At 41.3% G+C, this 27,819-nt stretch overlaps 2 long non-coding RNA genes across 2 annotated transcripts; both read left to right on the top strand.

Annotated features, from left to right (window-relative positions):
• Positions 1-2,052: 2,052 nt before the first annotated feature.
• Positions 2,053-19,067, top strand: LOC306935865. Its single transcript, XR_013791427.1, has 5 exons — positions 2,053-2,180; positions 14,099-14,174; positions 16,203-16,533; positions 16,780-18,752; positions 18,974-19,067. It is a non-coding gene; the product is annotated as an uncharacterized lncRNA (long non-coding RNA).
• Positions 19,068-23,044: 3,977 nt separating this feature from the next.
• On the top strand, positions 23,045-27,535 carry LOC306935718. The gene is made up of 8 exons (XR_013791415.1): positions 23,045-24,269; positions 24,423-24,517; positions 24,941-24,997; positions 25,681-25,737; positions 25,927-26,140; positions 26,431-26,573; positions 27,249-27,324; positions 27,412-27,535. It is a non-coding gene; the product is annotated as an uncharacterized lncRNA (long non-coding RNA).
• The last annotated feature ends 284 nt before the right edge of the window (positions 27,536-27,819 follow it).

Genomic DNA, 27,819 nt, shown 5'->3' on the forward strand with positions numbered 1-27,819 from the left:
ATATATTCAGCTATAGTGTAGATTTATAGGGCGCTATCTACACTAATATATTCAGCTATTAGTGTAGATTTATAGGGCGCTATCTACACTAATATATTCAGCTATAGTGTAGATTTATAGGGCGCTAGCCCCTCCTATATTCAGCTATAGTGTAGATTTATAGGGCGCTATCTACACTAATATATTCAGCTATAGTGTAGATTTATAGGGCGCTAGCCCCTCCTATATTCAGCTATAGTGTAGATGTATAGGGCGCTAGCCCCTCCTATATTCAGCTATAGTGTAGATTTATAGGGCGCTATCTACACTAATATATTCAGCTATAGTGTAGATTTATAGGGCGCTATCTACACTAATATATTCAGCTATTAGTGTAGATTTATAGGGCGCTATCTACACTAATATATTCAGCTATAGTGTAGATTTAAAGGGCGCTATCTACACTAATATATTCAGCTATAGTGTAGATTTATAGGGCGCTATCTACACTAATATATTCAGCTATTAGTGTAGATTTATAGGGCGCTATCTACACTAATATATTCAGCTATAGTGTAGATTTATAGGGCGCTATCTACACTAATATATTCAGCTATTAGTGTAGATTTATAGGGCGCTATCTACACTAATATATTCAGCTATAGTGTAGATTTATAGGGCGCTATCTACACTAATATATTCAGCTATAGTGTAGATTTATAGGGCGCTATCTACACTAATATATTCAGCTATTAGTGTAGATTTATAGGGCGCTATCTACACTAATATATTCAGCTATTAGTGTAGATTTATAGGGCGCTATCTACACTAATATATTCAGCTATAGTGTAGATTTATAGGGCGCTATCTACACTAATATATTCAGCTATAGTGTAGATTTATAGGGCGCTATCTACACTAATATATTCAGCTATAGTGTAGATTTATAGGGCGCTAGCCCCTCCTATAGGGGGCGCTAGCCCCTCCTATATTCAGCTATAGTGTAGATTTATAGGGCGCTATCTACACTAATATATTCAGCTATAGTGTAGATTTATAGGGCGCTATCTACACTAATATATTCAGCTATAGTGTAGATTTATAGGGCGCTAGCCCCTCCTATAGGGGGCGCTAGCCCCTCCTATATTCAGCTATAGTGTAGATTTATAGGGCGCTATCTACACTAATATATTCAGCTATAGTGTAGATTTATAGGGCGTTTTATCTACACTAATATATTCAGCTATAGTGTAGATTTATCTACACTAATATATCCAGCTATTAGTGTAGATTTCCGTCCCACAGAAACATTAAATTAAATCGACAATGACTGGAGAATTTTACGTCATGATGATGTACAATGATAAGAGCGGCGCTCACTTCACACGGGTGTGATTTTATTTATTTCAATATTATTATTAGCCCTGCCATTTCTATCAGTTTCAGAAAGAGAGAGACACGCACACACGCATGTACGCACACACACACTCAAAGATGGCCTATAAGTTACACCGTCAGAGTTACTTTATTTCCAGCCTCTCGTACACACAGTGTGTAGAGCCAGAGGGCAAAGCCAAATCCTGCAAATGTAATTGTTTATCTGTTTACTGCAGTTCCCAGAAAATAATAGTATAAACGTTGGTCCATCAATTGATAATGCTGTGGTCTTATGTAACTCAATGGGTCAAACATGAAAGTAATCCTTTGTGTGAGTTGGTCCATGAAAAACAAACATTTTAATGTATTCATTTATAAATGTCATGAATAGGTGCAGGAATAGGAAGCTGGACCCCTGGCTGGCGTGGTGATCTGTGGACCCCTGGACCCCTGGACCCCCCTGGCCCCCTGGCTGGCGTGGTGATCTGTGGACCCCTGGACCCCTGGCTGGCGTGGTGATCTGTGGACCCCTGGACCCCTGGACCCCCCTGGCCCCCTGGCTGGCGTGGTGATCTGTGGACCCCTGGACCCCTGGCTGGCGTGGTGATCTGTGGACCCCTGGACCCCTGGCTGGCGTGGTGATCTGTGTGGGAAACACCCCTGGCCCTGCCCCTGCCCCTGGCTGGCGTGGTGATCTGTGGACCCCTGGCTGGCGTGGTGATCTGTGGACCCCTGGCTGGCGTGGTGATCTGTGTGGGAAAGAAGCTAGTCAAGATGCAGAGTGAACTGAATGATACTGCTGCCTCTCTGGGAGCGGACTTCAGGTCGGTGCCAAGTTTACATATTGTTCTTCTCCCAGAAACCACACCTTCACCCTCTGCAATACTCTCTAATAGGACAGTTTACATATTGTTCTTCTCCCGGAAACCACACCTTCACCCTCTACAATACTCTCTAATAGGACAGTTTACATATTGTTCTTCTCCCAGAAACCACACCTTCACCCTCTACAATACTCTCTAATAGGACAGTTTACATATTGTTCTTCTCCCAGAAACCACACCTTCACCCTCTACAATACTCTCTAATAGGACAGTTTACATATTGTTCTTCTCCCAGAAACCACACCTTCACCCTCTACAATACTCTCTAATAGGACAGTTTACATATTGTTCTTCTCCCTGAAACCACACCTTCACCCTCTACAATACTCTCTAATAGGACAGTTTACATATTGTTCATCTCCCAGAAACCACACCTTCACCCTCTACAATACTCTCTAATAGGACAGTTTACATATTGTTCTTCTCCCAGAAACCACACCTTCACCCTCTACAATACTCTCTAATAGGACAGTTTACATATTGTTCTTCTCCCAGAAACCACACCTTCACCCTCTACAATACTCTCTAATAGGACAGTTTACATATTGTTCTTCTCCCGGAAACCACACCTTCACCCTCTACAATACTCTCTAATAGGACAGTTTACATATTGTTCTTCTCCCGGAAACCACACCTTCACCCTCTACAATACTCTCTAATAGGACAGTTTACATATTGTTCTTCTCCCAGAAACCACACCTTCACCCTCTACAATACTCTAATAGGACAGTTTACATATTGTTCTTCTCCCAGAAACCACACCTTCACCCTCTACAATACTCTAATAGGACAGTTTACATATTGTTCTTCTCCCAGAAACCACACCTTCACCCTCTACAATACTCTCTAATAGGACAGTTTACATATTGTTCTTCTCCCAGAAACCACACCTTCACCCTCTACAATACTCTCTAATAGGACAGTTTACATATTGTTCTTCTCCCAGAAACCACACCTTCACCCTCTACAATACTCTCTAATAGGACAGTTTACATATTGTTCTTCTCCCAGAAACCACACCTTCACCCTCTACAATACTCTCTAATAGGACAGTTTACATATTGTTCTTCTCCCAGAAACCACACCTTCACCCTCTACAATACTCTCTAATAGGACAGTTTACATATTGTTCTTCTCCCAGAAACCACACCTTCACCCTCTACAATACTCTCTAATAGGACAGTTTACATATTGTTCTTCTCCCAGAAACCACACCTTCACCCTCTACAATACTCTCTAATAGGACAGTTTACATATTGTTCTTCTCTCAGAAACCACACCTTCACCCTCTACAATACTCTCTAATAGGACAGTTTACATATTGTTCTTCTCCCAGAAACCACACCTTCACCCTCTACAATACTCTCTAATAGGACAGTTTACATATTGTTCTTCTCCCTGAAACCACACCTTCACCCTCTACAATACTCTCTAATAGGACAGTTTACATATTGTTCTTCTCCCAGAAACCACACCTTCACCCTCTACAATACTCTCTAATAGGACAGTTTACATATTGTTCTTCTCCCGGAAACCACACCTTCACCCTCCACAATACTCTCTAATAGGACAGTTTACATATTGTTCTTCTCCCAGAAACCACACCTTCACCCTCTACAATACTCTCTAATAGGACAGTTTACATATTGTTCTTCTCCCGGAAACCACACCTTCACCCTCTACAATACTCTCTAATAGGACAGTTTACATATTGTTCTTCTCCCGGAAACCACACCTTCACCCTCTACAATACTCTCTAATAGGACAGTTTACATATTGTTCTTCTCCCAGAAACCACACCTTCACCCTCTACAATACTCTCTAATAGGACAGTTTACATATTGTTCTTCTCCCAGAAACCACACCTTCACCCTCTACAATACTCTCTAATAGGACAGTTTACATATTGTTCTTCTCCCAGAAACCACACCTTCACCCTCTACAATACTCTCTAATAGGACAGTTTACATATTGTTCTTCTCCCGGAAACCACACCTTCACCCTCTACAATACTCTCTAATAGGACAGTTTACATATTGTTCTTCTCCCGGAAACCACACCTTCACCCTCTACAATACTCTCTAATAGGACAGTTTACATATTGTTCTTCTCCCAGAAACCACACCTTCACCCTCTACAATACTCTCTAATAGGACAGTTTACATATTGTTCTTCTCCCGGAAACCACACCTTCACCCTCTACAATACTCTCTAATAGGACAGTTTACATATTGTTCTTCTCCCAGAAACCACACCTTCACCCTCTACAATACTCTCTAATAGGACAGTTTACATATTGTTCTTCTCCCAGAAACCACACCTTCACCCTCTACAATACTCTCTAATAGGACAGTTTACATATTGTTCTTCTCCCAGAAACCACACCTTCACCCTCTACAATACTCTCTAATAGGACAGTTTACATATTGTTCTTCTCCCGGAAACCACACCTTCACCCTCTACAATACTCTCTAATAGGACAGTTTACATATTGTTCTTCTCCCAGAAACCACACCTTCACCCTCTACAATACTCTCTAATAGGACAGTTTACATATTGTTCTTCTCCCAGAAACCACACCTTCACCCTCTACAATACTCTCTAATAGGACAGTTTACATATTGTTCTTCTCCCGGAAACCACACCTTCACCCTCTACAATACTCTCTAATAGGACAGTTTACATATTGTTCTTCTCCCAGAAACCACACCTTCACCCTCTACAATACTCTCTAATAGGACAGTTTACATATTGTTCTTCTCCCGGAAACCACACCTTCACCCTCTACAATACTCTCTAATAGGACAGTTTACATATTGTTCTTCTCCCAGAAACCACACCTTCACCCTCTGCAATACTCTCTAATAGGACAGTTTACATATTGTTCTGCAGAAACCACACCTTCACCCTCTACAATACTCTCTAATAGGACAGTTTACATATTGTTCTTCTCCCAGAAACCACACCTTCACCCTCTACAATACTCTCTAATAGGACAGTTTACATATTGTTCTTCTCCCGGAAACCACACCTTCACCCTCTACAATACTCTCTAATAGGACAGTTTACATATTGTTCTTCTCCCAGAAACCACACCTTCACCCTCTACAATAATCTCTAATAGGACAGTTTACATATTGTTCTTCTCCCAGAAACCACACCTTCACCCTCTACAATACTCTCTAATAGGACAGTTTACATATTGTTCTTCTCCCAGAAACCACACCTTCACCCTCTACAATACTCTCTAATAGGACAGTTTACATATTGTTCTTCTCCCACAAACCACACCTTCACCCTCTACAATACTCTCTAATAGGACAGTTTACATATTGTTCTTCTCCCGGAAACCACACCTTCACCCTCTACAATACTCTCTAATAGGACAGTTTACATATTGTTCTTCTCCCAGAAACCACACCTTCACCCTCTACAATACTCTCTAATAGGACAGTTTACATATTGTTCTTCTCCCAGAAACCACACCTTCACCCTCTACAATACTCTCTAATAGGACAGTTTACATATTGTTCTTCTCCCGGAAACCACACCTTCACCCTCTACAATACTCTCTAATAGGACAGTTTACATATTGTTCTTCTCCCAGAAACCACACCTTCACCCTCTACAATACTCTCTAATAGGACAGTTTACATATTGTTCTTCTCCCAGAAACCACACCTTCACCCTCTACAATACTCTCTAATAGGACAGTTTACATATTGTTCTTCTCCCAGAAACCACACCTTCACCCTCTACAATACTCTCTAATAGGACAGTTTACATATTGTTCTTCTCCCAGAAACCACACCTTCACCCTCTACAATACTCTCTAATAGGACAGTTTACATATTGTTCTTCTCCCGGAAACCACACCTTCACCCTCTACAATACTCTCTAATAGGACAGTTTACATATTGTTCTTCTCCCAGAAACCACACCTTCACCCTCTACAATACTCTCTAATAGGACAGTTTACATATTGTTCTTCTCCCACAAACCACACCTTCACCCTCTACAATATTCTCTAATAGGACAGTTTACATATTGTTCTTCTCCCGGAAACCACACCTTCACCCTCTACAATACTCTCTAATAGGACAGTTTACATATTGTTCTTCTCCCAGAAACCACACCTTCACCCTCTACAATACTCTCTAATAGGACAGTTTACATATTGTTCTTCTCCCAGAAACCACACCTTCACCCTCTACAATACTCTCTAATAGGACAGTTTACATATTGTTCTTCTCTCAGAAACCACACCTTCACCCTCTACAATACTCTCTAATAGGACAGTTTACATATTGTTCTTCTCCCGGAAACCACACCTTCACCCTCTACAATACTCTCTAATAGGACAGTTTACATATTGTTCTCCTCCCAGAAACCACACCTTCACCCTCTACAATACTCTCTAATAGGACAGTTTACATATTGTTCTTCTCCCTGAAACCACACCTTCACCCTCTACAATACTCTCTAATAGGACAGTTTACATATTGTTCTTCTCCCGGAAACCACACCTTCACCCTCTACAATACTCTCTAATAGGACAGTTTACATATTGTTCTTCTCCCAGAAACCACACCTTCACCCTCTACAATACTCTCTAATAGGACAGTTTACATATTGTTCTTCTCCCAGAAACCACACCTTCACCCTCTACAATACTCTCTAATAGGACAGTTTACATATTGTTCTTCTCCCGGAAACCACACCTTCACCCTCTACAATACTCTCTAATAGGACAGTTTACATATTGTTCTTCTCCCGGAAACCACACCTTCACCCTCTACAATACTCTCTAATAGGACAGTTTACATATTGTTCTTCTCCCTGAAACCACACCTTCACCCTCTGCAATACTCTCTAATAGGACAGTTTACATATTGTTCTTCTCCCAGAAACCACACCTTCACCCTCCACAATACTCTCTAATAGGACAGTTTACATATTGTTCTTCTCCCAGAAACCACACCTTCACCCTCTACAATACTCTCTAATAGGACAGTTTACATATTGTTCTTCTCCCGGAAACCACACCTTCACCCTCTACAATACTCTCTAATAGGACAGTTTACATATTGTTCTTCTCCCGGAAACCACACCTTCACCCTCTACAATACTCTCTAATAGGACAGTTTACATATTGTTCTTCTCCCAGAAACCACACCTTCACCCTCTACAATACTCTCTAATAGGACAGTTTACATATTGTTCTTCTCCCAGAAACCACACCTTCACCCTCTACAATACTCTCTAATAGGACAGTTTACATATTGTTCTTCTCCCGGAAACCACACCTTCACCCTCTACAATACTCTCTAATAGGACAGTTTACATATTGTTCTTCTCCCAGAAACCACACCTTCACCCTCTACAATACTCTCTAATAGGACAGTTTACATATTGTTCTTCTCCCGGAAACCACACCTTCACCCTCTACAATACTCTCTAATAGGACAGTTTACATATTGTTCTTCTCCCAGAAACCACACCTTCACCCTCTACAATACTCTCTAATAGGACAGTTTACATATTGTTCTTCTCCCTGAAACCACACCTTCACCCTCCACAATACTCTCTAATAGGACAGTTTACATATTGTTCTTCTCCCAGAAACCACACCTTCACCCTCTACAATACTCTCTAATAGGACAGTTTACATATTGTTCTTCTCCCAGAAACCACACCTTCACCCTCTACAATACTCTCTAATAGGACAGTTTACATATTGTTCTTCTCCCAGAAACCACACCTTCACCCTCTACAATACTCTCTAATAGGACAGTTTACATATTGTTCTTCTCCCAGAAACCACACCTTCACCCTCTACAATACTCTCTAATAGGACAGTTTACATATTGTTCTTCTCCCAGAAACCACACCTTCACCCTCTACAATACTCTCTAATAGGACAGTTTACATATTGTTCTTCTCCCAGAAACCACACCTTCACCCTCTACAATACTCTCTAATAGGACAGTTTACATATTGTTCTTCTCCCAGAAACCACACCTTCACCCTCTACAATACTCTCTAATAGGACAGTTTACATATTGTTCTTCTCCCACAAACCACACCTTCACCCTCTACAATACTCTCTAATAGGACAGTTTACATATTGTTCTTCTCCCACAAACCACACCTTCACCCTCTACAATACTCTCTAATAGGACAGTTTACATATTGTTCTTCTCCCAGAAACCACACCTTCACCCTCTACAATACTCTCTAATAGGACAGTTTACATATTGTTCTTCTCCCAGAAACCACACCTTCACCCTCTACAATACTCTCTAATAGGACAGTTTACATATTGTTCTTCTCCCGGAAACCACACCTTCACCCTCTACAATACTCTTTAATAGGACAGTTTACATATTGTTCTTCTCCCAGAAACCACACTTTCACCCTCTACAATACTCTCTAATAGGACAGTTTACATATTGTTCTTCTCCCAGAAACCACACCTTCACCCTCTACAATACTCTCTAATAGGACAGTTTACATATTGTTCTTCTCCCAGAAACCACACCTTCACCCTCTACAATACTCTCTAATAGGACAGTTTACATATTGTTCTTCTCCCAGAAACCACACCTTCACCCTCTACAATACTCTCTAATAGGACAGTTTACATATTGTTCTTCTCCCAGAAACCACACCTTCACCCTCTACAATACTCTCTAATAGGACAGTTTACATATTGTTCTTCTCCCAGAAACCACACCTTCACCCTCTACAATACTCTCTAATAGGACAGTTTACATATTGTTCTTCTCCCAGAAACCACACCTTCACCCTCTACAATACTCTCTAATAGGACAGTTTACATATTGTTCTTCTCCCGGAAACCACACCTTCACCCTCTACAATACTCTCTAATAGGACAGTTTACATATTGTTCTTCTCCCAGAAACCACACCTTCACCCTCTACAATACTCTCTAATAGGACAGTTTACATATTGTTCTTCTCCCACAAACCACACCTTCACCCTCTACAATATTCTCTAATAGGACAGTTTACATATTGTTCTTCTCCCGGAAACCACACCTTCACCCTCTACAATACTCTCTAATAGGACAGTTTACATATTGTTCTTCTCCCAGAAACCACACCTTCACCCTCTACAATACTCTCTAATAGGACAGTTTACATATTGTTCTTCTCCCAGAAACCACACCTTCACCCTCTACAATACTCTCTAATAGGACAGTTTACATATTGTTCTTCTCCCGGAAACCACACCTTCACCCTCTACAATACTCTCTAATAGGACAGTTTACATATTGTTCTTCTCCCAGAAACCACACCTTCACCCTCTACAATACTCTCTAATAGGACAGTTTACATATTGTTCTTCTCCCAGAAACCACACCTTCACCCTCTACAATACTCTCTAATAGGACAGTTTACATATTGTTCTTCTCCCAGAAACCACACCTTCACCCTCTACAATACTCTCTAATAGGACAGTTTACATATTGTTCTTCTCCCGGAAACCACACCTTCACCCTCTACAATACTCTCTAATAGGACAGTTTACATATTGTTCTTCTCCCGGAAACCACACCTTCACCCTCTACAATACTCTCTAATAGGACAGTTTACATATTGTTCTTCTCCCAGAAACCACACCTTCACCCTCTACAATACTCTCTAATAGGACAGTTTACATATTGTTCTTCTCCCAGAAACCACACCTTCACCCTCTACAATACTCTCTAATAGGACAGTTTACATATTGTTCTTCTCCCGGAAACCACACCTTCACCCTCTACAATACTCTCTAATAGGACAGTTTACATATTGTTCTTCTCCCAGAAACCACACCTTCACCCTCTACAATACTCTCTAATAGGACAGTTTACATATTGTTCTTCTCCCAGAAACCACACCTTCACCCTCTACAATACTCTCTAATAGGACAGTTTACATATTGTTCTTCTCCCAGAAACCACACCTTCACCCTCTACAATACTCTCTAATAGGACAGTTTACATATTGTTCTTCTCCCACAAACCACACCTTCACCCTCTACAATACTCTCTAATAGGACAGTTTACATATTGTTCTTCTCCCGGAAACCACACCTTCACCCTCTACAATACTCTCTAATAGGACAGTTTACATATTGTTCTTCTCCCAGAAACCACACCTTCACCCTCTACAATACTCTCTAATAGGACAGTTTACATATTGTTCTTCTCCCAGAAACCACACCTTCACCCTCTACAATACTCTCTAATAGGACAGTTTACATATTGTTCTTCTCCCGGAAACCACACCTTCACCCTCTACAATACTCTTTAATAGGACAGTTTACATATTGTTCTTCTCCCAGAAACCACACCTTCACCCTCTACAATACTCTCTAATAGGACAGTTTACATATTGTTCTTCTCCCAGAAACCACACCTTCACCCTCTACAATACTCTCTAATAGGACAGTTTACATATTGTTCTTCTCCCGGAAACCACACCTTCACCCTCTACAATACTCTCTAATAGGACAGTTTACACATTGTTCTTCTCCCAGAAACCACACCTTCACCCTCTACAATACTCTCTAATAGGACAGTTTACATATTGTTCTTCTCCCAGAAACCACACCTTCACCCTCTACAATACTCTCTAATAGGACAGTTTACATATTGTTCTTCTCCCAGAAACCACACCTTCACCCTCTACAATACTCTCTAATAGGACAGTTTACATATTGTTCTTCTCCCAGAAACCACACCTTCACCCTCTACAATACTCTCTAATAGGACAGTTTACATATTGTTCTTCTCCCAGAAACCACACCTTCACCCTCTACAATACTCTCTAATAGGACAGTTTACATATTGTTCTTCTCCCAGAAACCACACCTTCACCCTCTACAATACTCTCTAATAGGACAGTTTACATATTGTTCTTCTCCCAGAAACCACACCTTCACCCTCTACAATACTCTCTAATAGGACAGTTTACATATTGTTCTTCTCCCAGAAACCACACCTTCACCCTCTACAATACTCTCTAATAGGACAGTTTACATATTGTTCTTCTCCCGGAAACCACACCTTCACCCTCTACAATACTCTCTAATAGGACAGTTTACATATTTTTCTTCTCCCAGAAACCACACCTTCACCCTCTACAATACTCTCTAATAGGACAGTTTACATATTTTTCTTCTCCCAGAAACCACACCTTCACCCTCTACAATACTCTCTAATAGGACAGTTTACATATTGTTCTTCTCCCAGAAACCACACCTTCACCCTCTACAATACTCTCTAATAGGACAGTTTACATATTGTTCTTCTCCCACAAACCACACCTTCACCCTCTACAATATTCTCTAATAGGACAGTTTACATATTGTTCTTCTCCCGGAAACCACACCTTCACCCTCTACAATACTCTCTAATAGGACAGTTTACATATTTTTCTTCTCCCAGAAACCACACCTTCACCCTCTACAATACTCTCTAATAGGACAGTTTACATATTGTTCTTCTCCCGGAAACCACACCTTCACCCTCTACAATACTCTCTAATAGGACAGTTTACATATTGTTCTTCTCCCGGAAACCACACCTTCACCCTCTACAATACTCTCTAATAGGACAGTTTACATATTGTTCTTCTCCCAGAAACCACACCTTCACCCTCTACAATACTCTCTAATAGGACAGTTTACATATTGTTCTTCTCCCAGAAACCACACCTTCACCCTCTACAATACTCTCTAATAGGACAGTTTACATATTTTTCTTCTCCCAGAAACCACACCTTCACCCTCTACAATACTCTCTAATAGGACAGTTTACATATTTTTCTTCTCCCAGAAACCACACCTTCACCCTCTACAATACTCTCTAATAGGACAGTTTACATATTGTTCTTCTCCCGGAAACCACACCTTCACCCTCTACAATACTCTCTAATAGGACAGTTTACATATTGTTCTTCTCCCGGAAACCACACCTTCACCCTCTACAATACTCTCTAATAGGACAGTTTACATATTGTTCTTCTCCCAGAAACCACACCTTCACCCTCTACAATACTCTCTAATAGGACAGTTTACATATTGTTCTTCTCCCAGAAACCACACCTTCACCCTCTACAATACTCTCTAATAGGACAGTTTACATATTGTTCTTCTCCCAGAAACCACACCTTCACCCTCTACAATACTCTCTAATAGGACAGTTTACATATTGTTCTTCTCCCAGAAACCACACCTTCACCCTCTACAATACTCTCTAATAGGACAGTTTACATATTGTTCTTCTCCCAGAAACCACACCTTCACCCTCTACAATACTCTCCAATAGGACAGTTTACATATTGTTCTTCTCCCACAAACCACACCTTCACCCTCTACAATATTCTCCAATAGGACAGTTTACATATTGTTCTTCTCCCGGAAACCACACCTTCACCCTCTACAATACTCTCTAATAGGACAGTTTACATATTGTTCTTCTCCCAGAAACCACACCTTCACCCTCTACAATACTCTCTAATAGGACAGTTTACATATTGTTCTTCTCCCGGAAACCACACCTTCACCCTCTACAATACTCTCTAATAGGACAGTTTACATATTGTTCTTCTCCCGGAAACCACACCTTCACCCTCTACAATACTCTCTAATAGGACAGTTTACATATTGTTCTTCTCCCAGAAACCACACCTTCACCCTCTACAATACTCTCTAATAGGACAGTTTACATATTGTTCTTCTCCCAGAAACCACACCTTCACCCTCTACAATACTCTCTAATAGGACAGTTTACATATTGTTCTTCTCCCAGAAACCACACCTTCACCCTCTACAATACTCTTTAATAGGACATGTTTTTCTTCTACTTTTCTTGTCAAAAAATCACACCCGTGTGAAGTGAGGGGCGCTCTTATCATCATACATCATCTTTGTTTACTTTGTCTTGTTTCTACCACAGCCTGTGGACAACACCACAGAGTTCTGACATCTACTAGTAATTTTATTTTATTTGAAAATTAACTTTTCAGTATTCCAATATAAAAATATATTTCAATCCAAATACAGCAAAAAATAGCAGATCTACAAGCTCAAAACGTGTCGCAGTGTGACATGGTTTGAGGTTGTAGATCTGCTATCTTTGCTACTGCAACAGTATATGCAATGTGGCCCTCTGGAGTTAGTGTGGCCCTGTCCATATCCAATGTGGCCCTCTGGAGTTAGTGTGGCCCTGTCCATATCCAATGTGGCCCTCTGGAGTTAGTGTGGCCCTCTGGAGTTAGTGTGGCCCTCTGGAGTTAGTGTGGCCCTCTGGAGTTGGTGTGGCCCAGTGTGTCCATATCCAATGTGGCCCTCTGGAGTTAGTGTGGCCCTCTGGAGTTAGTGTGGCCCTCTGGAGTTAGTGTGGCCCTCTGGAGTTAGTGTGGCCCTCTGGAGTTAGTGTGGCCCTCTGGAGTTAGTGTGGCCCTCTGGAGTTGGTGTGGCCCTGTCCATATCCAATGTGGCCCTCTGGAGTTAGTGTGGCCCTCTGGAGTTAGTGTGGCCCTGTCCATATCCAATGTGGCCCTCTGGAGTTGGTGTGGCCCTGTCCATATCCAATGTGGCCCTCTGGAGTTAGTGTGGCCCTCTGGAGTTAGTGTGGCCCTGTCCATATCCAATGTGGCCCTCTGGAGTTAGTGTGGCCCTCTGGAGTTAGTGTGGCCCTCTGGAGTTAGTGTGGCCCTCTGGAGTTAGTGTGGCCCTGTTCATATCCAAAGTTGCCCCTGATCTAGAAGACATGTTGTAGAATCTGCTCAGCTCTCAATGAGGTTAATGTGTCTCATCATCACGTCTGTTTGCTGCTCTTCCAGATATCGCCGTGCAGTTCCTCCATAAATCTGCCCCCATATGCAAGCTACAGAAGAAGTACGCAGCGCATGTCGCCAGGTTAGTGGATGTATAGATCTACACCTTGTGTTGTATTCATTCCATGGTGCAGGGACGTGCTCACATAGACATCAAAGGGGGCTTCAGCCCCTGCCCTTTTACCCGTCTGTAAAACAACTGCCCTCTCCAGACCACGAATGCAGCGTTTACTACATGGTGGAAGAAATGCAAAATGCCTCCCCTTTTCCATGCCATTCCAGAAGGCAGCATTCAGGAGAATTCCAGAACTTAAACGCAGCAGTTTGCGTTGAACAAATTTGTTTAGAAATCCATGTCGTTACACCTGCATCTCCACTAGCTAAAGATTGCTGGGTTGCGCCCCGAAAATAGCTGATCTACAAGCTCTCAACGCGACACGTTGTGAGGGATTCGGAACCGGTTCCATTTCAGACCCGGTTCCGACATTGCGGATCCGGAGCCGGTTCCATCGTTTTTTTACTAACGGTTCCCCAAACGGATCTCATCAGTCGTCATTTAGCTCCGCTGTGTCTGTGCATGCATGCAAGCAGAGCCTGGGGTGACGTCACCCCACCTACAGAGTGAGTGGGGTCCATGGTGGGGTCGGGGTGGATAGGCCACTGTTCTGTGCATTCACCGCCGCGGAGCGAGTGGGACTGGGACAGTATGTCGCACAGATCTCCAAGTGTGGTTAACAGAGAGGGAAATGACTGAGGCTGAGCAGTGAGCACGCAAAGTGCAATAAATGCGATGCTATAGTTCCCTCTGCAAAGGTTGTTGCAACTTGTACCACGTCCACATTGAGGAAACATCTCAAAATCAATATGCCTACACGAGTCCACAACTAACGAGAATAATCTAGGCACATCGCGTTTGTGAGCCATGCGGAAAGCCGTGCCCGCTCTCCCCGCAGCTCCACCACAGCCGGCGGGGGACGATCTGATGCATCGGTTTACTTTCCCCAGGCTAGTAACGTAATAGAAAATAAAAACTACTAACGTCTACACAGCTTTTCATTAGGCCGCGGCGTATTGTACAACTGTTGTTAATGGTGAACGCCAATGACTCGACGTCTTTCTGTCTGATATTTTATGAATCACGTTAACTATAGAGCCAAATCAATTTGTCTGCACTTATTTTGTACAACTTATAAGCAACTCAACTGCTTTTGATTTGGCTCTAAATTAATCGCGTGACTGTTGAGAGCCCAGCGTTTAGGTGCATATAGATTGATTACTTTATAAACAGTTTGCAGAAAAAAGCACAGGACAGTACAGTTCAATACAAGGTCTGCTAAGAGGATTTTATAATCCAAGAAAGCACTATGGCTTGTTTCCATTAGGGTAAGGGGTCCTTCATATTAAATTAATCTGAACATTAAAGACAACATTTGTCACCACAATATCATTATTGCAATGTGTACTGTATATTTAATATACAGTACAAATTGCAATATACAGTACAAATTGCAACAATGATATTGTTGTGGTGGCTAGCTGCTGGTGGTGGTGAAGTTTAAATAATAGTGCCACCTCATAATTGTAAAGTGCATTTTCAATAATTGAATTAATGAATTTGTGTTTATTATGTACTTGGTTAGGTTAGTTATAATATAAGCATAATCTATGTCAGAAAAAAAGGGGTAAAAAATAATATTAGGATCCGTTAAGGGAACCGTTAGGAACCGGAACCGTTAAGAGGGATCCGGGAAGGATCCGGAACCGTTAAAATCCTAACGAATCCCAACCCTAGTTGTGAGCTTGTAGTTCTGCTATTTTCGCTATTTTTGTCCAAAAGTGCCCTCTTACGGTATGTCAGCCCCTGCCCCTCTGACACTCTCTGCACGTCCCTGCCATGGTGTATATGGTATGGTGTGTATAGTCCCCCCCTCACACCCCCCACCCCCCTCACCTGGGCCGTCTCGGGCAGAAGAAACAGGAGGCCTACCTGGTTGGTCCTGCCAGTAGCATATTCTTGTCTCAAAACGGCTTGTACAGTGAAACTGCGACATGAGTCCATATTGTTATCCATGTATCGGTCGGTCACTAGCTTTCTGTTTCTCTATCACAGTTACTGACATGTGGATGAAACAGAGACGCAGGACACCGACTCTGCTTCGGACACGGAGAGCAAAGACCGCTCGTCTGAGAAACTGCAGCCGCCGTCTGCGTCCGTGAGCCGCCACCAACACCACTGAGGGGAGGAGATTGTGTTTTCAGCCAGGTTGGCATTTAATGCTCCTCCCACCTCCGGTGAACTCTTACATTTCTGACGTTGAGGCACAAGAACACTTGGGTCACTTTTCTTTTTTTTATATAAAGTATATTTATTGGTTGTACACTTGGGTGACTTGTGAGTGTGTGTTGGTGTTTCTCGCTTATCAAATCAAGGAGTGGCAGCGGTGGCTGCACCGGTGGCAGTGGTGGCCGAACGGTTTGCGGAGCGGTCTTGATACCGGAAGGTCGCCAGTTCGTATCCCCGGACCGGCACGTTAAAATTACCACCGCTGAAGTGCCCTTGAGCAAGGCATTGAACCACTACCATGAAATGTTCTATGAGCAGGGCCTGGCTGTAAACAAGTATCTGATGCTTAGTCCAGTTACCCTGGGTAAATATAGTAACTTTGCTTTGCTTTGGAGACAACAAGGGAAACAAGACTACAGATGTAGTAATGTCCCATTTAGACTGCAGTCACATCCAGTCAAATCTGATATTTTGCCCCGACCGTTCACACTGCATCTGCAAGTGACCAGATCGGATCTGTCACAGATCTGTGTTCAGACTGGCAGCTGAATCCAGCCTGAATCAGGTCTGTGTGTTCAGACTGGCAGTTGAATCCAGTCTGAATCAGATGGAATGCGATCTGTTTAAATAAGTGACTCTAAACACAAACAAGTCACATGGAATCCGAATTAGATTGCGTTCCGTTCAGACTGAGACGGATCTCCTGAATGAGATTTGAATCAGACTTGAAACCACCTCTGAATGTGGCTCAAGTCGCATTTGTAAAAATCAGATTCCACTTGTTTGTGTTTAGACTTAATGTAATCAAATCGGATTCCAGTCTGGATGTTTCACAAGTCTGATTCAGATTTTTTTTTCTTTTTCTCAAAAACGTTTGTTAGAGGTTTGGGCTGTGTTAACAACGTCATGATGTTAACTCCAAGTGTTGGTGAGATTCATACCTCCAAATATAACCCTGTAGATTTATTTTTAAATTCTCTATCAGTGCTCAATATTTCCCCCAGAATATTATATTATTATAGTATTTGGCCGCCGACCCCCATCTGAAAATATGTTGTTCCAGAGACCTCCACAGAAGCAAATATATGAGTTAAAAATGTTCCCTCTGAAAGAATATATATTCAAAGATTTGTGCCACATTTTCACGATTTTTCAAAAATATCAGACCTACAAGCTTGTAGCGCGGCACTCTGTGCTGCGCTATGAGCTTGTAGATCTGCTATTTTTCAACAGCTAAAGCATAACATAATGCTTAAAACACCAAAAGGGGTTAAATATTGGCTGTGATTCGTGGTCCGGGTTGCGTGGTCCGGCTTTTATTTGCTACCTGGCACAGCTCACGGGACATACAATTTAATTTCAGCTATGAACATTTGTTATTTTTATTAATAAATGTTTTATTTATTTAAATGAAATACATATTTTATTGTTGAATTAAAGAATATAACATTATTTAATACAACTATAATACATTTCAACATTTTATTGTTGAACTAAATGATAGAACATTATTTATATAAATAATGAGCATTTTTAAGCATTGTGTTTAAGATAAATTGGGCTACAGTACCGTTCAGTGACAAGCACTTTGTTATTCTATTTTGCTTTCCATTCAGTCTTGTGTCGAAGCACTTCAATCTATATTTGCTTTATATTTAATATTGTAAGGCAGTGATTCTCAACCAGTCGTCCGTGAGGTGGTTCCAGGTGGTCCCCAGCTAAATGATGGAGAGTTGGTAACTAAATGGACCCTTCTTTAAGTCTTGAGAGTGTAAAATGAAACCAAATGGACCCCATTTGGTTTAATTTTACGCTCCCAGGAGTTAAATTATTGTTAAACATCTGCATTACTTAATTTACAAGATGTCTACACAATTAGAGCATGTAGAATTAGTTTGCCTGTTATGCCTGGCTAAATGTCATCAAATGGTGGTCCGTGGCTCATATAAATAATATAACTTGATATGAAAAGGGTTAGGCGATACTGCTCAAAAAACATAGATCTCTCTGTTTTTGTTAGCATCGGCCTATAGACGAGTCTGCAGAGCGGTGCCCTGCAGTGCCCTGCAGGCAATCAGCATCATTTTGTCACAGCTTGACACTGACAAAAATGAACCGATCTACAAGCTCACAACGTGCTGCAGTGTGATGCTATGTCCTAGGAGAGGTGGTGTAGAAAAACATTAGGCAACATAGCATATACCGTTCTATATGCTATGCTTTATTGTTGCTACACTGCCTGTCTTTGGGCATTGTTGCACATAGGAGTAAGAGACTCATCATTGCACTGAATTGTTATATTCCTGGAAATTGGGTTCTGTAAATGTTTTGTAAATTCATTGGTAAAAATGTGTGTGAATCCGTGAAGCGATCATAGTGCCCTTAAATTATTTGATCTGTGTTTATTACTGCAGTTGAGTGCTGATGTTTTATTGTGTATCTTAGTTTTATCCAGTGTTTTATTGTCTACTAATTGTCTACCACATCAGTAGATTAGTGTAATGTTTTTTATCTTGTAGTCAGCTCAATGAATGAACTGGTTGGTGGTGACGTGTCATATTTCACTACTACACCCATAGGTGTCCGGCCGCTGACAGACTTATCAAAGTTGTTTCATGTTTCTTCTGTATTCTCTTTTTTTGATAGCTTAATTGTGACGAGTCTGGTGTTAATAAGAAAATAATAACATGCTTTCTCTGTTGGTGTCAACAAACAAAAGAAACAAGCAGTCTAAATTACAAAGGGTTCAATCTATGAACTAACCTTCAGGAATTAAATAATGTAACTATAATTCATGGGTTAAATAATGGCCCTTTTTAGTTATTTCAAGTACATTGTGTGGTCTGTTATATTTTCATTTTATAGATATATATATTTTTAACCCTATTTTCAAATATAACTTTCCTCAACTCGACTACAAAAGCTAAAGTAATTTAAGGCAGCCAGGGAAATAAACTATATGGTTCTGATTTTGTCCACTTGAGGGCGACACAGACCGTAGAATAAAAACGGCTTCAGCTCTGTCTTAACAATCTGAGAAGAGAACCCATCGTCAAAAAATAAAGGAAAAACGGCGCCCTATTTTCCTTTGAGGGCGACAAATGCCATTGAATAAGAACAGAGAGGCTTAACTTTGCAAGGGATGCTTTTTGAAACCAGTAGAAATCTTTAGGGACAAACGGCAGCATGTTTCCCTCTCAAAACTATTTAAATAGTCTCTAGAAGCTTCAGATATTAACATGGTGACATCCACTATGAATATGAATGTTATACTAACACTAGTTTAACTAACTAATTTAAAATAATCCATTCGTAAAAATAACCAACTAATCCATATCATATAACTAAAACTTTATCTCACACTTCACATCGGTACATTTATTTACCTTCGTATTATAATTATGATCCTCGAACGGGAGGCGAACCAGGGTCCTCGTACATACGAGCCGCGTACGTTACCATTCGGTTAAAGAGCCATGATCTAATAGACTTGTACCGCCGCCCACTATAACCTACTGTGAAGGTGGAGCGTGCCGTTGCGGATCTACAAACCCACAGCGCGTCTCTGATGCAGCTCGTTGTGGGCTTGTAGCTCTGACGATAGCGCCCCTGGTGGTTAATCTACCAACTTTATGTAATGTAATAATGTGCGTGTGTTTTTATTAGTACCACAATGGAAACAATGTGTTATCCTTTAGGCCAAAGTGCCTCACTTTAAATCTGTGCTATATATTTTTTTCATCTAATAAACTGACTGTTACTGTTACTGATTTTGTACACACACACACACACACACACACACACACACACACACACACACACACACACACACACACACACACACACACACACACACACATTTTGATGAATTGAACATGGTGGACCCTATTGTAAACAAGTGTAATGCTTAATTGAGTCGTCCACTCACAGTTAACAGCCTTTGTATTGAGTTTGTGCTTGAAATGTACTGTAATTGTGCAATCTGTTAATACATATTTCAATTAATCAAACGCACACACACACACAGTTACAACCAGTCTATGGTTACAACCCAGCCCTCGGCCCCGCCCCTACTTGAATATTCATGTCACTTCATTCGTCCATCCTGTCAGCCAATCACATCGCGTCATTCTCCGCACGTGACCTGCCCCGCGTCACTTTGATTGAATGATTACTAAAACCTGGAATCATTTGCCATTTATGAGTCAGAGTCACCGTTCATGTTGAATGAACACACGTCGGAAGGTTGTTAACAAACCATCGCATCCTGGACCCAGCGGCGGACCCCCTGGACCTGGACCCTTAGAGTATATACTCTAAGCCTGGACCCAGCGGCGGTCCCCCTGGACCCAGCGGCGGACCCCCTGGCTCAGCTGTAGCCATTTAAACCCCGTGCTAACATTACCTGCTAACCGAGGTAAAGGCTTTATCATTTTGACAACTGTTTCATAAACTGTGGATTTATTGCGTGGTGGTTTGACAGAGGAATTGTTTTAAGTTGATTTGAACTGAACTGAACTATTTAATAAATCCTGAGAAAGGTAGGCTGTTTGAACTGTGGAACATTTAGGGAGAAACGGCTTAATATACATCAAAATGCAATATTGTTGTGGTGTTGACTGTTGAGCCTCTTGAGTTATGTTATGTGAATTTAATTATTGAAGGTTGCTGTGAAATGGAAGGCATGTGTAACCGTAGCCCGTCTCCGGACCCCCCGGGTTGAGCTCCTTTGGACTACATAAAGTCATCACAATGTCAGAAACTTTAACGTAGGGTTCCGAAAGGAGCTAGTGTAACCGTTCAGTTGTGTTGACACACTGACGCCACACAGCTGAGTCAAATGACTAATTTGCATCACGATGAATCTAGAGTTGCAATGCATGCCCTCAGCCCATTGATCCAAATTGAATTTCCAATCTGCTTCTATTAAACAATGCTAAACTCGCCAACATTGCAGCTGTAGGGCAAGCTATACTTTCAATCTGCAAAGCGTTTGTTTCATAAAAATACACCATAGACATGTTTGAATTATAAGTGACTTTGAGCTACTTTCTCTTTGGAAGCACTCATTTTTATTAACGGGTAGTGCTGCTGCCTCCTGCATTACGTGAAAATTCACATGGGTGGTAGGCATGGCTGTTCAGTGACTTCCAAAAGTACTCGACATTACTTGTAATTTGTATTTTAAATTGCTTTGTAGAAGCGGATGAGATATTGACTACAAACTATTGTGCAGGGACACTTAATAAAATACATTTTGATATTGCACTTTTAAATATTCTTAAAAGGATCCCTGCTTAATAAGACAAATATGCCTTAAAACATTATAGGCCTACTTAACCCTCTAACGAAAATCTTAAAATAGAAACGCCATAAATATTTAATTCTTTAATAATTAAAGAATCTTTCACTCAATAGGAACTGCTCCTGTTGCAAGTTTAATATGTCCATATGGTCTAGCTCTATGGAATGCATATGCTAATAAAAACAGCTTAATACTTCCTAAGATTAATATAAGCATCAAAGCAATATTTTAAATACTTTTTATGCATTCCATACATTCCACACCGCTGGACCACACATGGACATCATCAACCTGCGACGGGAACAGTTCCTATGGAGTCAAATATTCTCTATGTATTAAAGAAATCAAATATTGAAGGTGTTTTTTATTTTTAAATTTTAGTTATAGATGGCAACTATAATGTTTTAAGGAATATTTGTCTTATTAGCCAGATATCATTGGTTTCCTGATCCTTGTTTCTATTACTGTGAGTGATATGGTCAGCTTCTGATTTCTTTCTTTCTAGATGTGGATGGAGATGACAGTAGATGCTGCTGGAACGCTGAACCCGAGGATGCCCTGGTCTCCTGTGTCCCCATGTCTGAGTGGCCTCCAGGCCGACCACCCCATCCTGGCTGCTAAGATCTCCATGTGAAGGTCACCAGGGTTCTGAGTGGCCTCCAGGCCGACCACCCCATCCTGGCTGCTAAGATGTCCATGTGAAGGTCACCAGGGTTCTGAGTGGCCTCCAGGCCGACCACCCCATCCTGGCTGCTAAGCTGTCCATGTGGACATTATGAGTGTTTGTATAGAGAGAAGCATGGCTGAAGAGCTTTGCATATCAGTCATTTCTTGCTGCTGCCAAAGTCAAATTGTGATATCTGTAGTGTTTAGTACATGGCCGCTTAGGAGATGTAGATATAAGTACACCTGCCTGGTGGAAATAGCATTGTGATACATACTGAGTGTGCTCTTTGGTCGTTCACAAAACAAACAAACAAAAGTAAACAAAATGCCACAAACTCACTAAAAGCTGCACAAAATCACACAAATCAAGGGATGTCCGACAGTCCGTGTTGGATATTGTCCAACTCCTAATTTCCGATATCAACAGATACCGATATATGCAGGCCACCAGTCGTGGAAAATAACTCAAACTTTTTACTTAAATACAAGTAGGCTATACATACTGCAATATAGAAATACTCCGTTACAAGTACATTCAACATGTACTCGAGTAAAAGTACAAAGGTTTTGGTATAAAAATGTACTTAAAGTACCAAAAGTAAAAGTGCTCATTATGCAAAATGTCTCATTTCAAGTTTTCAAATGTATAAAAATAATTTGAAAATGGCAGATCTACAAGCTCACATGTGTCGCATTGTGAGCTTGTAGATGTTTTTAATGTAAAAAAATGAAGTAAAAAATAACATCAATATTAATTTTTGAATGCCTTTATCGGCCGATAATATTGGACATCCCTAACAAACATATCTCAGTTCCACTAAAACTTCACCAATAAATAAAAAAACATCCACAAGTTCCATAAATTAAACGCCACAAAGGTTTGACAAAGGTAAGAAATTACAAAAAATAAGTTTCATAAAAATCTTCTGCCGTATGTCCATAGAACGTCAGCTCTGTTGCAGCAAGCCAGTCCAGTGTGTCATTGTCTAGGTCACCTAAGCCACGATCACCATTCGATGTCCCACTTCTGCTTTGAGTGTTGTCCACTCCTTGCAGGGGAGGTGCTGGCAAAGAATATCTTTGGGGTCCTCAATGTATTCCACTGGTCCCTCTGTCTCTCCTTCACCCAGGATGCCTTGGAGGTGTCAGCTGGTGTTGTGTGGAGCAGTTCCTGGGCCTGTGTGGCAAAGGGTCACCGTGACCTGAGGCACGTGTGCTGTGGCAAAGGGCGGCTCGTGTGTGTGTGTGTGTGTGTGTGTGTGTGCGCGCGCGCGCGCTGTGGCAAAGGGCACCGTGACTTGAGGCCTGTGCTGTGGTGTCTCTGACGACCTTGTGGAGGAGATGGCTGGGATTCACTCAGCTGTGCCTTCTCGGTGAGGGCTGCTTCTCGTCTGACCTCTGTTGGAGTGATTCCAGCGAGAAGTTGTTTGTTTGGGGTGGCCCATCCGGTGGTGAGGGCAGCATCCAGCTTCTTGACATGAGCGCTACGGCTCCAGACTGGGCCACAGTACTCTGGTCGTCTGCATAGCCATACTTCATTGATGTTGTTGCAGGGAGATCGTGGATGTAGATGTTGAACCGAAAAGCTTCACAAAATGATTTCTAGTTTTTAACCTTTTAACTAGTTTATTTTCACTTCTGTTTTGTGAAGCAACTTTGGGTACCTTGAAAAGCACTGCCTATATAAATTGTATGTTATTATAAAAAGAAAATGGACACAGAAATTGTCGCCACACAGACATCACAAATTCCTATTGGCGGCAGCAACAAGTGAGTGATGTGCAAAGCTCTTCAGCCATTCATAGACTATAACCACCATGTCTTCCTTCCAGATGCTGCGAGGCTCAACCGGAGCCCCTACAGGTGGATATCTGCAGCTCTCGCTGGATGAATCTGCATGGGGGCTCTGAAGGCGGCTCAAAGTAAGAAACCACTTAGACTTTTCTATTACTGTGAGTGGTATGGTCAGCTTCTGTTTTAAATGTTCTCTATACATTTTTTGTATGATGTGAAAGGACACAATGTATGTATATCTGGCTCTTGGTCACTTTAATTAATCTTTCTTTCTTTGTTAGGGTGGATGATGGGTCGTGGTAGACATCGTGGAAGGACAGAGATCCGTTCCAAAGCTTCCCTCCCGGGGGTTTCCTCTGAGGACTTCTGATGAGCTGTGAGTAGGAATATTTCTTGTTTGTTTCTCAGGATGGATATCTGCTGTACTGTTATGGCATGAAGTATAGCATGGCAGTATGATGCCTCCTAGTGGCACTGGTTGAATGTCTGTCAGCTCTCCAAGCTAATCAAAGTCTTAATGACACTTTTGTTAACCACTTCAACCCCAGCATCCCTATTCTGGGGGGAGCGTTCAGCAAAAATAGCAGATCTACAAGCTCACACCGCGTTGCAACATGTGAGCTTGTAGATCTGCTATTTTTGGCTATTTTTTATATATATATATATATATATATATATATATATATATATATATATATATATATATATGTGTATGTATGAGGGTTTAAGTCGTTCTGAATTTGCAGCTCAACAAAAGCTAATTTGGTCTTTATTTCTGTCTTTCTTTCTTGGGACGGAGATCTGGGTAGATGCCGGAGGACTTTGGACCTGGGCCCGCCTGGTGAGGAACCCCACAGTAAGAACCGCTTTAGGCCTGTCACGATTATGAGGTTTCTTTTTACTGGATGATTATTGTCGCTCAAATAAATTGCAATTAAATATGTAAGTGTGGCCCGGATGGTTAGCTCAACTGTCTGGGCACCTAGGCTGCCAAGCCAGCCGGATGGCGTGCTGCGGGTTCGACTCCCGACGGCCTTTGCCGCGTGTCACTCCCCATCACTTCCCCCTTTCCTGTCAATATACTGTTCACTATCAGTAAAGGCATAAAAAGCCCCAAAACCAACATGAGGGCTACGGCTCCAGACTGGGGCACAGTACTCAGCGGTGGGGAACACCAGAGCCTCTGTACCGGCTAGACGCCGTATCGGTGTGGCACAGGCGGTGGTCTTTCTGGGAATAGGACTGTAAAAATAGACAAATAACACCACTGCTATCACCGAAGAGCACACCCTAATTGATCACGTCTAGGAATTTCAACAATTTACAATTTAGGCAGTTATCACACACTTTATCCAGAGTGACTTACAGTAAGCAAGAACAACACATAGTAATACATCAAATTCATAAACAATTCTCATCAAGAATAAGAAGTAAGCTAATAACCTAACAGTAGACTATCCAGACTATTGGCAGCAACAACAAGGGAGTGATGTGCGAAGCTCTTCAGCCATTCATAGACGATAAATGTCTTTCTTCCAGATGTACTGCAGGTCTCCCGCTGTCCAGGAATCTGCATTCCTCTGAAGACGACTCAAAGTAAGAGACCCTGTTAGGCCTGTCAAAAATAACCCTAACTTAAACGTTTATTACTGTAAGTGATCTTTAGCTTCTATTTTAAATGTTCTCTATAAATACAAGTTTGATGTACTAGGCTGTATATATGTTGTGACAGGATAGAATATATATCTGGCCCTTGGTCACTCTAATCAATCTTTCTTTTGTTAGGATGGAGATCGCGGTAGACGTCGCTGGAACGCCGCTGCTGGACAGGGCGCACACACACACATACACACATACACACGCGCACACACACGGCAAAGCTAATTTGGTGTGTGTTTTTTTATCTTTGTTAGAATGGAGATCTTGGTAGACGAGCTGATGTTCCCTGGACAGAGATCTCCCCCCCCCCCCCCCCCCCCTCAGAGGACTCTGATGAGCTGTGAGTAGTCTGTCCAAGCTAATCAAAGTCTTAATGACACTTTTGTTAACCACTTCAACCCCAGCATCCCTATTCTGGGGGGAGCGTTGAGCAAAAATAGCAGATCTACAAGCTCACCCCACGTTGCAACATGTTATGCTATTTTTGGAGAATCAATTTGTGTAGTGAAATAGGAGCACATACCAAATGCTCATTAAAGGTCTGTTTTATCAAATGTGTATAAAGGGTATAAGTGGTTCTGAATTTGCAGCTCAACAAAAGCTAATTTGGTTTCTGTCTTTCTTTCTCAGGATGGAGATGGCAGTAGACATAGCTGGAAGTCTCAACCAAGAGATGGAGATCTGCAGGTCTGTCCATGGATGGATGGATGGATGGGAGGACGGAGGACGGAGATCTGGGTAGACGCCGGAGGACTTCGGACCTGGGCCTGCCGGTGAGGAACACCACAGTAAGAACCGCTTTAGGCCTGTCACGATTATGAGGTTTCTTTTTACTAGACGATTATTATTTATTCTCAAATAAATTGCAATTAAAGATTTAAGTGCGTTGTAACATGAATGAAACTGAAAAAAAGCCAATCGTCTGTTGCCGAGAATCGGTCGATCCCTATTCTTAAACGTTAATGTAAGTATGTTGTGACAGGACACAGCCAAGCTAATTTGGGGTGTGTCTTTTTTCGGTTCGGTAGACGCCACTGGAAGCCGTTTAGGCCTGTCAGAAATAGAGGTTTTTTACTGGCCGATTAATTGTCGCTCAAATAAATTACAATAACAATTTAATTGCGTCGTACTAACATTATGAATATAACTTTGGCTTTTTTAGGCTTTGTAAACAAAAAGGCATAATTCAATAACTTTATACACATTACAACGTAACACATTTTGAGCTTGTAGATCGGCGGCTTCCATTATTTCTTTAAAATGTTTGAAAATATATGAACATTTTCAACATGGAGACGATTATGACTATTATCCCTAAAAAAATAAAAATAAAAGTATTATCTCAAATACTTGATTAGGTAATTGTGACAGGCCTAAATCCTTCTGGTTGTGTTTTTTTTTATCATGTTCTGTAATCAGTTAGGGGTTGACTATAGACTTTTTTTTAGGAACATGCCGGTGAAGAGCACGTTTCTAGCCAATGGAGCAACTATTTCTGCTCACCTGGAGTCACATCACGGCAAGGTAACTATACCACACACACACACACACACACACACTATGATTGTTTTATGAACAATGTAGTAATGAGCATTTCTTTCTTTTCTTTAGGACGTTGCTGGTCTCCTGTGTGGCTCCATCTGGTCCTCCTAAGCAGCCATATGGAGGTCACCAGGGTTCTGAGTCACTCAGATCCTGACTGGTAGTGGTGATATGTAGATGTGATCAATCGGGGCTTTTTGGTTGTTCACTAAAACAAAAATAAACAAAACAAATATATAAATAACTATAAATGGATAAAACAAATGATACAAAATATAGATTAAAGTAAAATAGTAAATAAAATAAATAAAATTAGTAATGGCACAGTAATGCGTAAAAGAAATATAATTAGTAATATAGTAATACATAAAATAAATAAAATTAGCAATATAGTAATGCATAAAATTAGTAATAACAGTAATACATAAAATAAATGCATACAAATAAAATTAGTAATAACAGTAATACATAAAATAA

Source organism: Electrona antarctica, assembly GCF_951216825.1.
Source record: "Electrona antarctica genome assembly, chromosome: 13".
Lineage (NCBI taxonomy): Eukaryota > Metazoa > Chordata > Actinopteri > Myctophiformes > Myctophidae > Electrona > Electrona antarctica.